At 38.1% G+C, this 11,064-nt stretch overlaps 1 non-coding gene across 1 annotated transcript; it reads right to left on the bottom strand.

The window, feature by feature from the left end:
- Positions 1-6,261: 6,261 nt before the first annotated feature.
- Positions 6,262-6,368, bottom strand: LOC117803650. The gene has a single exon (XR_004627587.1). It is a non-coding gene; the product is annotated as a U6 spliceosomal RNA (small nuclear RNA).
- Positions 6,369-11,064: the final 4,696 nt, after the last annotated feature.

The raw sequence follows: 11,064 nt of genomic DNA, 5'->3' as shown, positions 1-11,064 counted from the left end.
GAGATGGAACCCCTCATTGGGCTCTGCACTGGGCATGGAGCGTGCTTGAGATTCTCTCCCTCCTCTCCCACCCCTCCTTCTCTCCCCCTCTCTAAAAAGAAAAAAGAAAAAAAGACACAAAATGGTGGGGGTTGAATGAGTCATTATAACATCATAACTATTGGAGTTCACGGAGGCATATAGGATTATATTGTGTTATATCAAATACTGTACTTTTTTAGCTATTTTTTTAAAGATTTTATTTATTTATTTGACAGAGACAGACAGCCAGTGAGAGAGAACACAAGCAGGGGGAGTGGGAGAGGAAGAAGCAGGCTTCCAGCGGAGGAACCTGATGTGGGGCTCCATCCCTGAATGCTGGGATCATGCCCTGAGCTGAAGGCAGACGCTTAACGACTGTGCCACCCAGGCGCCCCTGTACTTTTTTAGCTATTGAGTTTTTATGTTATAGTTCTGGATATTCTTTCTCTTAGTCATTTGTCACTTCTTGAACCTTCAGTGTATCTGCCTATTGTAGTTATATCTTTTTCTGATTTGATGATTTTCATATACTTCCTGTCAAGTGAGAATGTGACAATATACTATTTGTGGCTAGAAATGTTTGCTTCTAACCACAGTAACTCTTTTAAAAAACTAATTGATTAAATGCTCTAACACTATTGGTTTGATAGGTCTCCTTTCAATTCTTGCTTATCTAAATCGAATCAACCATTGTTATTATTCAACAATAGTTTCTATTTCTTTTCTGGAATAAGTGAACTGCTATCATGTACTATAAGCAAGAGCTTACTAACATAAATTTAACCAGGTCCATTTCAATGTTAAAGATAAAACAAAGGCAACAAAAACTTAAAATTCACAAGGATAAGTTAAAATGATTGCAGCACCAGCTTCAAATTTTGTTTATCAAAAGATAGTTACATCATAATTACATTATCTCAAGTAATTAGAGTATTTTTTTTCAATAAGAGTTGGAATGACATTTATTGTTAGAGTCCATGATGACCAGTTTTCTAACTGAAGCCAGGTGAGTATTGAGTATTTTCCTCCTAGCTCATAGATGAGAAAGCAAGTACACAGGACATAAATATTTGTATTGCACCTCTAATTCTGACCATTTTTAGTGGTAACACTACCCCTTTTTACTGTTTCTAAGGCAGCAGTCATTTAATTCCCTCCTCTCCCATAGCCTTTTTTGTTTTTTTGTTTTTTGTTTTTTTATAAAAATAGGTTGATGTGCTTCATCACACGATAGATTTAGGTGTCACTTTCCTTGGAAGTCTTGTATTCTTGTTGGGACTGTGGGACTTAAAGTCAGCTTCACAAACAGTTTTCTTGTTAAATGTTCTCAGCAGAGTGTCCTGGATTGGCAAACTGAAATGCATTTTGGTCAGGCAACATGAGCAGAAGGAGTGTGGGGGGAGTGCTGTATAAATTTGTTTTACTCAACCTTGAAGAAATGTTAAGTGTTAATTCCCTGCTTGAAGTAAAGTACACCAAGTGTATATGCAGTGTTCCTGAGAGCTTCCTAATGAACTGAAAAACAAACAATTAGAGGTGGAAAGAAATATATTTCATCAACCCCCTGAGTAGCAATGATTTGCCTCAGCTTTTCGTACATACTTGATTCTGATTAAAATAAGGCAAATGAACTAGTTTAACCTTTCTTGATAAAGAAATTACATTCGTTTTTAATAAAGTCTCAAATCCCATACAATATGTATTGTGTAGGTTGGCTGTCAGCATGCAGGCTAGCAGGGTACAGGAAGACAATTAAGCTGAGGAACGTGTTTAAGTGGTCCTGAGGATTGAGAATTAATTGTTTTTAAATGACCCGGATGACAAAGGTGACAGGTTTGGATGTGATATGCCTGGCTAAAGAGGGTTTCAAAACTTGTAATTAAAGTAAACTCCTCCACAAATTGCTCCACTCCTTTTCAACATTTCTTGTAGTTGGGTTAATGAAAGTCATGTTGGTGGCTGATATTTTAAAAAAAAAAAAGGGTGGTTGGGGGGTAAAAACAGGCAATGCAGAGATTTCTGGATTAGAATTCCTGTGCTTCAAACAAACAAACAAAAAACAGATGAAGGGTAACAAGACAAAAAGGAAAGGCTAGTTCCCAGGCCCACTTTACTTTGCTATTCACACTGAAGGCATGAGTAGGAGAGGGCCAGCTTGAGGCTTTATATACTGCAGGGCCCTGGTTAACAAGCTAGCTTCCCGGTTTATGACATCAGCTGGCATCTCCTGGGAACAGCAAGATTTTTGAGGAATGATCTACATAAGTTTAACCAAAACCCTGTTCTTCCTAACTAAGGATAGAGGTGATGTTATAGTTAGGATGATGTTTTATGTTTTACTTGAAAAACTTTTTTTTTTTAACTGAGATATAAGTGACATAATATGAGTTTCAGGCACACAACATGATTTGATATTTGTGTATATTGCAAAATGATCACTGCAGTAAGTCTAACATTTGTCACCATACGTGGGTTACAAATTTTTTCTTTTGGTGATGAGAATTTTTAAGATTTAATCTTAGCAACTTCCAAATATATAGTATTATTAACTGTTGTCGCAATGCTGTACGTACATCCTCATGACTTAACTGGAAGCTAGTAGCTTTTGACCCTCTTCACCCCTTTGCCCATCCCCTACCCCTGGCAACTACCAATCTGTTCTCTGTTTTATGAGTTCATGTTGTTGTTGTTGTTGTTGTTTTTAAAGATTCCACATGTGAGATCATAGTTTATCTTTTTCTGTCTGACTTATTTGACTTGGTATTTAAAACCCTCAAGGTCCATCCCTATTGTTGTAAATGGCAAGATTTCATTCTTGATGGCTGAATAATTCATTGTGTGTGTATGCCACGATTTACCTATTCATCCGTTGATGGACACTTAGGTTGCTTCTATGTCTTGACTACTATAAATAATGCTGCAGTGAACATAGTGTACTTGTATCTTTTGAGTTAGTGTTTTGTAATTTCTTTTGGATAAAAGCCAGAAGTGGTTGTTTTCTGTGTTTTGGGGGGAGCAGGTTCGATGTATAATCTCATGTGCTATGTTTCTAAAAATTTGGAGAGGCGTGATCATCCTTACTTTATTGGTGAGGTTCACAGAGATTGTTACTTGCTGAGTAATTAGAACACGAAATTAGATTTCCTGATTTTGAATCCAGAGCTATTCTGCCATTTTACTATCTGGATTTTTACCTGAATGTCACAGTGGAATTCTTGATAAAGAGCATCTTTCAGTGGTCAGATATTGTTACCTGTTATTAAATCTGTTGTTGGTTCTTTCAACTTGCCATAGTGTGTGACTTTTTCTCTTCGTGGGAATAGATTGACATGTATCCTGCATTTCAAACTCTATAAAATGTGATACAAAAATAGAATATTGACTCTTTTGTTTTACCTTATGTATTTTAATATGATGTAGTGGGGCCCTTTATAATGCTGCCCTCTAATTTCATGCTAGGATTATTGTGTGTGTGAAATCAAGTAATTCCCTTTCTTTGGGAAATTCTGGTTATGAAAATGTTGGTTTCTGGTTATAGAATTGTGGTACAGATAGTGGCTCAGTGGCACAGAAAAGGGTGCAGAAACAGGCCTGTATGAGTATTGATGTATGTGAAGGTGGCATTTCAATTCAGTGGAGAGAAGATGGTCCTTTCAGTAACTAGTAAGGGGATACAGTGGTTCATCTAGAAAAGCAAGGCTGGATCTCTAGCTTTACAGTAAGTGAAATTTTCCTTTTCAATTGTCCTGTCTTGTCCTAGGTCGTATTTGTACTGTGTTTTTGTTTTATTTTTATAATAAAAATAGCTAACTTTTAAAAAACTGGTGACCTTATGATTTGATTCTCTTTTGCTGTGTTAATACCAGTTTACTCGTTACCATGAAAAATGAGTAGTTCTAATATTTCATGTTTTGCTCTTTGTAAACCTTGCATATGTATTTTTAAATGTGGACTTTTAAGTTAATAACAAAGCACCTTAAAAATGCAGGTATTTTTTTAATAGGAAAGACGTATATATTTACATTAGAAAGTATTGTCATGTATTGGTAAAATAATTCCAAAGAAGCCCACATTAATTGATGTATTCTTAAAAAACATATCAAGTCCAAAGAAAAGGGATTCAAGGCAACCACTCACACAGCTCTCTGTATTTCTTCATAAAACACAACCATTCTTGAAAGTACTTATTCAGTGTTTGTCTTCCCCACTGAGTTATTAGCTCGGTAAAGAAGAGTCCTCCATGGTGGGATCTCAGCTATAATCTTAGCTCAGATTATAGACCTAATATCACACACACATGCACATTCAAGCCAAACTATTGCACACCCCCCCACGTGCACGCACTTTCTCACTCACACAGATAAACCATTTCAGAGTGGGATCACTTCACTGACAGCATGCCGTTTCAGACACGGGGCACAGCTTAGTTACACAACCCTCTCCTCGACAGACGCTCAGGGAGCCCCATCGTCCTCCCTAGCAGCCACCTGCTGAGATGCATCCCAACAGCTCTGTCTCAGCCTGGGCTGCTCACAGAATCCCCTGAGGAACCTTTACAAACACAGGTGCCCAAGCCCCACTCCAAACCCATGACATCAGTCTCTAGTGATGGGGTCTTGGAATCAGGGTGTTTGCAGCCTCTGGGAAATTGCTCGGGCAGAACAGGTGAGAGACCACCACCACCCCAGGAGCCTTCTCAGGGGGAGGGCTTACGGGGCCACAACTTAGGGGTTCCTCGAGGGGCGGGGGCACCTGCTTGGAGAACATCAACACTTGGAACTGCTTCCCTTGGTGAGGGGCCAAACCCCTGAGCTCTTAGGCTGGATTCAGTTGTCTCATCAGTTAGTCCCTGGATGAATGGAGGATCATGAATGGATGTTCATGTTATAATTTCTACGGGGCATTCCTTCCTGTGTGTAGAACACTGACCGTTTTGTACTGATTGTGCTAGTTTGCTCTTGCTGCTGTTACAAGATACCACAGACTGGGCAGCTTAAACAGGTATGTGTTTTCTCGTGGTTCTAGAAGCCGGCAGTCCAAGCTCAAAATGTGAGTAGGGTTGGTTCCTTCCAAGGCTATGAAGGAGAATAGTTCAAGGCTACTCCCATGGCTTCTGGGGGTTTTCTGGCAATCTTTGGCATTCCTTGGCATATGGAGGCATCATCCAGTCTCTGCCTTCATGTTCATATGATGTTCTCCCAGGTCACCAGTTTATTATAATAAGCTGTAACTCAGAAACAGCCCAGTGGAAGAGATGCACAGGTTGAAGTATGGGGAAAGGGCTAGGGGCTTCCCCGCTCTCTGACTTGTCATCTTCCCCGTATCGCCACATGTTTACCAACCTGGAAGGAAGCTCCCAAGCAGGTACTTTTAGTTTTTATTTATTTTATTCTATTTTAATTTATTTAAATTCAATTAATTAACATACAGTGTGTTATTAGTTTCAGAGGTAGAGTTCATTGATTCATCTGTTGTATATAGCACCCCGTGTTCATTGCATTACATGCCCTCCTTAATGTCCATCACCCAGTTACCCCTGCCCCCTCCCCTCCAGCATCCCTCAGTTTGTTTCCTGTGGTTAAGAGTCTCTTATGGTTTATCTCCCTCTCTGATTTTGTCTTGTTTTATTTTTTCCTCTCTTCCCCTATGATCTTCTGTTTTGTTTCTTAAATTCCTCATATGAGTGTGATCATTATGATAATTGTCTTTCTCTGACTGACTTATTTCCCAAGCAGGTACTTTTTTTTTTATTAATTTTATTTTATTATATTATGCTAATCACCATACAGTACATCCCCTGATTCTGATGTAAAGTTTGATGCTTCATTAGTTGCGTATAACACCCAGTGCACCATGCAATACGTGCCCTCCTTACTACCCATCACCAGTCTATCCCCTTCCCCCACCCCCTCCCCTCTGAAGTCTTCAGTTTGTTTCTCATAGTCCATAGTCTCTCATGTTTCATTCCCCCTTCTGATTACCCCCCTTTTCTTTATCCCTTTCTTCCCCTACCGATCCTCCTAGTTCTTATGTTCCATAGATGAGAGAAATCATATGATAATTGTCTTTCTCTGCTTGACTTATTTCACTTAGCATTATCTCCTCCAGTGCCGTCCATGTTGCAGCAAATGTTGAGAATTCGTTCTTTCTGATAGCTGAGTAATATTCCATTGTATATATGGACCACAGCTTCTTAATCCAGTCATCTGTTGAAGGGCATCTCGGCTCCTTCCATGATTTGAAAATATGGAACGCTTCACGAATTTGCGTGTCATCCTTGCGCAGGGGCCATGCTAATCTTCTCTGTATCGTTCCAATTTTAGTATATGTGCTGCCGAAGCGAGCACCCAAGCAGGTACTTTTAATACATAGCTTTAATTCCCCAATTTCTTTGTGTTGCTTCTTGAGAGCTTTGATTTTCCTTTACGTTTTTATTTTATAAATCTCAGCATTCTCTTATGATGCAACTCCTGTAACTTTCATTACAGGCAAAGATGATTCCTGCTCACCATTTTGTTTACGGCCTCCTTATCTGAGCTGAACTTCTTACGGCCGCGACTCCGTTGTCACCATGACACAGCCTCTACATCTTTAAACTCTGGGTGCCCCCGGGAGCACCCCAGAAATTCTATACCTTGATCAGAGAATTTGAAATGAACTTGCATAATTGAGGTGGTTATATGATCACATAGCACAGGAATCCAAGATGAAGGGCATGATATATTACCTGTCTTTTCTGGTGATACATTTAAGTGGGGTGCTTTACAATACCTCTAATTAATCCTATAGATAAACAGATACAGTTTTCTGTGGGATTGAGATACATTCACACGTATTCATTACCTAAAATACTGTTTTACATTATAAAGAATGCTTAATAGATATTATAAGAACATTTAGCATACAAAGTGAACAAGCAGTTTATTGCAGGATTCTGACACCCACCTGATTTTCATTAAACTGGACATTTATATTGCTTTAACTAATTTCGCACTTGCTTTTTCCTTATACTTCTTTCTTTCACCTAACCTGCCATCTCAGTATTATCTTTGCGGTTACAGAAGGGAATAAACACGCTGCTGTGAAATCTTAACCTGTTTTTGTAAGACCTCTTGATGGTGTGGACTTTTAGTGGAGAGTAGCTAGGAAAAGGCCGACAGTTCAAAGACTGAGGATAAGGTCAGGTCTGCTGCTACAAGTAGATGTCAGCTTCTTACGGACTTACCTTTCGGAGAATCCTCTGTGTGTGTGTGTGTGTGTGTGTGTGTGTGTGTATAATTTATTTATGGTTCACAGCCAAATTGAGGGAAAGGTATAGAGATTTCCCCTGCCCCCCACAGTGCATATCCTCCCCCATTATCAGCATCCCTTGAAGTATACATTTATTACAATCGATGAGCCTACTTTGATACAGCCCGATCGCCCAACGTCCACAGATGATATTATGGTTCACTGTTAGTGTTGTATATTCTGTGGATTTCAACAAATATATGATGACAGGTATCCATCATTGTGGTGTCAGAATTTTCACGGCCCTGTAAAAATCCTCTGTGTTCCCACCAACCCTTAGGAACTGCTGATGTTTTTACTGTCTCTATAGTTTTGTCTTTTTCAGAACATCATATAGTTGGAATCAGTATGTAGGCTTTTCAGATTGGCTCTTTCACATAATAACCTGTGTTTAAAATTCTTCCCTGTCCTTTCAGGGCTTTGACAGCTGTTTTTTTTTTTTTTTTAAGCATGGAATAATATTTCATCATATGGATGTATCACAGTTGATGTATCCATTTTATCCATTTGCCTACATCTTGGTCACTTCCAGGTTTTGATAGTTTATGAAGAGATGTTAAAACGTGTGTGTGTGTTTTTGCATGAACATAGTTTGCAGTTCTTTTGGGTAAGCATCAAGGAGCACGATTGCTGGATCACTTGATAAGAGTACATTTAGTTTTGTAAGAAACTGCCGAACTATTTCCCAAAGTGGCTGTACTATTTTGCATTCCACTCAACAAAGCCTGAGAGTTTCTGTTGCTCCATATCCTTACTAGCATTTGGTGGTGGTAATGTTCTGGTTTTGGGTCATTCTAATAGAGGTGTGTAGTAATGGCTTATTGTTGTTTTTATTTGCATTTTCCTGATGATTTTGAGGTGGAATATCATTTCATGTGCTTATTTGCCATCTGTATATCTTTTTGGGGGAACTGTCTATTGAGGTTTTTAGACTGTTTTTTAATTGGGTTGCTTTTTTATTTTTGTAAGCTTTCTTTGTATATTTTAGATAACGTTCCTTTATCAGATATGTCTTTTGTGAACATTTTCCCAGTTTATGTGCTGTCTTCTTTCTCAAAATTGTTTCTCACAGGGCAGAATTTTAAAATTTTAATTAAGTCCAGCTTGTTCAATTATTTTGTTCATGGATTATGCTTTTGGTGTTGTCTAAAAGTCCTTACCATACTCAAGGTGTTCTAGGTATTGTTTATGTTCTAGGAGTTTATAATTTTACATTTTACATTTAGATCTGTAATCCATTTTGTGTTGTGAAAGTTGCAAGGTTTGTGTCTAGATTCTTCTTCCTTTTTTTTTTTGGCATATGGATATCTGGTTCTCTAGATAGGTTCTTTTTTTTTTAATTAGAAGTTATGTTCATTTCTGAAAAAAAAAAAGAAAATTCACATCTAAATCACAACATTTGGTAAAATAATCTATTTAAACCTGCAGTATCTAGGAATTGTTCAGTTATATATAATTATATATAATTTGTTTTATAGAATAATGGATATTCTGTACCTTGTACAATAGCACACAGCACCTATGAGGTAGAATATAAGACTAAACTTTCTACGCTAACAGCTGTAAATATCAGTGAGAACTTGTAATTCTATCAATAGTTTTAGCAATATAAATTGTATTTTCATAAGAATACACTATATTTTGTTTTTTATTTTTTTCTTAAAATTTCCAAGTTGAAATGATTACTTTTCCAGAAGATCAATTATGTGTATAGCATTAAATTAATAAATATATTATAAATTGTGTAAACATTCTTTGTAACCAGAACACTGCCTAACACAGATATGTAGTTATTAATTTTTGTTGAATAAATCAATACATCCTTATATTTGTGGTTGATGACCCATAAGTGAGTCAATAAATAAGTACTCAACATTTTCAGTGCAAAGTATTATATACTGCTAGGATACAAAAATGAAGTACGACCCTTGTTTCAGGTTCATAGTAAAATCAAGTAGACATGAAAAGTTTCAACAACGAATAGTTTTTTGACAGTAACCAGTATAAAGAGATGAATTATACATTTATTTTCTTCTGTTCTCACATCCATCATTAAATTAGTTGTGATTTCTATGTATAAATGAATGATTAGTTCAGATGAGCTCCTTGGTTTTAAATGATTCTGGTTGGGCTCTATTAATTATAATCCTAGACTATATATACAAATGAAAAACAATATATACCACATGCAAGTAAGTGAAAAAACACTTTCTGCAGAAATTCTAAAGTTTGGGTTGATCACTGAGAATTGGATGGTTGGGGAAGGCTTAGCCCAACTAAGTCTTGGATGAAGAATAGGTGACTGCTATGGGGAGAAGGATTTCAAACCTTGATAGCTTAGAACCAAAGCAGGCTGAAGGATTTGATCTTTTCTGCTCTTTTAACGTGGATCTCAACCCTGGTTATGACTATTTCAGTGCTAGAAAAGATCAGTTACTCATATGGCAAAAAGAAGAAATTAAATAACACCTGTCCATGTGTTCATGGAATCACTTGTGCCAGGTTTTCTATTTTATTATTTTTTTAATTTTTAGGGATTGTCTTAGTCTGTTCAGGTTGATAAAAGAAAGTACCATAGACTCGGTGGCTTATAAACAATAGAAACTTTCTTCCCATGGTTCTGGAGGCTGTAAAGTGTGAGATCAGGAAGCCAACGTGGAGGAGTCCTGGTGAGGGCCCCCTCCACATTGCAGTCTGCCAACTTCTTTTACTATTCTCATATGGTGGAAAGAAAGTGAGCTTGCTCTCTGGCCTCTTCTTTTGAAGTCACTAATCTCATTCATTAGGGTTCCACTCTTACAATCTAATTATCTCAAGTTCTTACCTCCCAATACCATCACACTGGGGTTTAAGTTTTAACATATGGATTTTGGGGGGGAGGAAAACATTCAGCTATTAACAGGGTTGATGACAAGGAGGTGGCTCTCAAGGCTGTTGCATCTTGGATCCAGGGCTAAGACACAGCCTGAGGCACCCAAAGAGAGCCAGTTCAAGCCAAGTGTGATGTGACCCATAAAATGTTTTAAAACATGTTCAATCAAAGCAGTACTTTTTCTCCTTTTTTAAAAAAAAAAGATTTTACTTATTTAAGTAATCTCTACACCTAACCTGAGGTTCAAACTCATGACCCCAAGATCAAGAGTCACATGCTCTTCTGACTGAGCCATCCAGGCACCCAGATTCTCTTTGGAGGTAGAATGTTGCATGGAGGGGCGCCTGGGTGGCACAGCGGTTAAGCGTCTGCCTTCGGCTCAGGGCGTGATCCCGGTGTTATGGGATCAAGCCCCACATCAGGCTCCTCCGCTATGAGCCTGCTTCTTCCTCTCCCACTCCCCCTGCTTGTGTTCCCTCTCTCGCTGGCTGTCTCTGTCTCTGTCGAGTAAATAATTAAAATCTTAAAAAAAAAAAAAAAGAATGTTGCATGGAGGACAGAGTACTGCGTGGGAGATAGAATGGTTGGAGAAGAGCCATGAGCTTTCCTTTGAGCTGTGATCCTCATTCAGTTTCCGAACACACACAGAAAAACTAGTATGATATAAAACCATCAGTAAAAATGGATCTTGGTGGCAATGATTTCTAAATATGACAAAGGAAAGAAAGCATTTTCCCTCAGGGAAGTGAATCAGACTCTGAGGGAGAAGTAAGTAGTTTGAAAAAGTCCCTTCCTGCTCAGGGGATTCTGATGCACCATGCCTTCTCATTCATTATGAATCTTACCTTAATTTCATCCACAGTGAAAACACTATGTAGGGA

Source organism: Ailuropoda melanoleuca, chromosome 8, assembly GCF_002007445.2.
Source record: "Ailuropoda melanoleuca isolate Jingjing chromosome 8, ASM200744v2, whole genome shotgun sequence".
NCBI classification, from domain to species: Eukaryota; Metazoa; Chordata; class Mammalia; order Carnivora; family Ursidae; genus Ailuropoda; species Ailuropoda melanoleuca.
The sequence above is the reverse complement of the archived record's forward strand: the minus strand, read 5'-3'. Positions and strand labels throughout refer to the sequence as shown.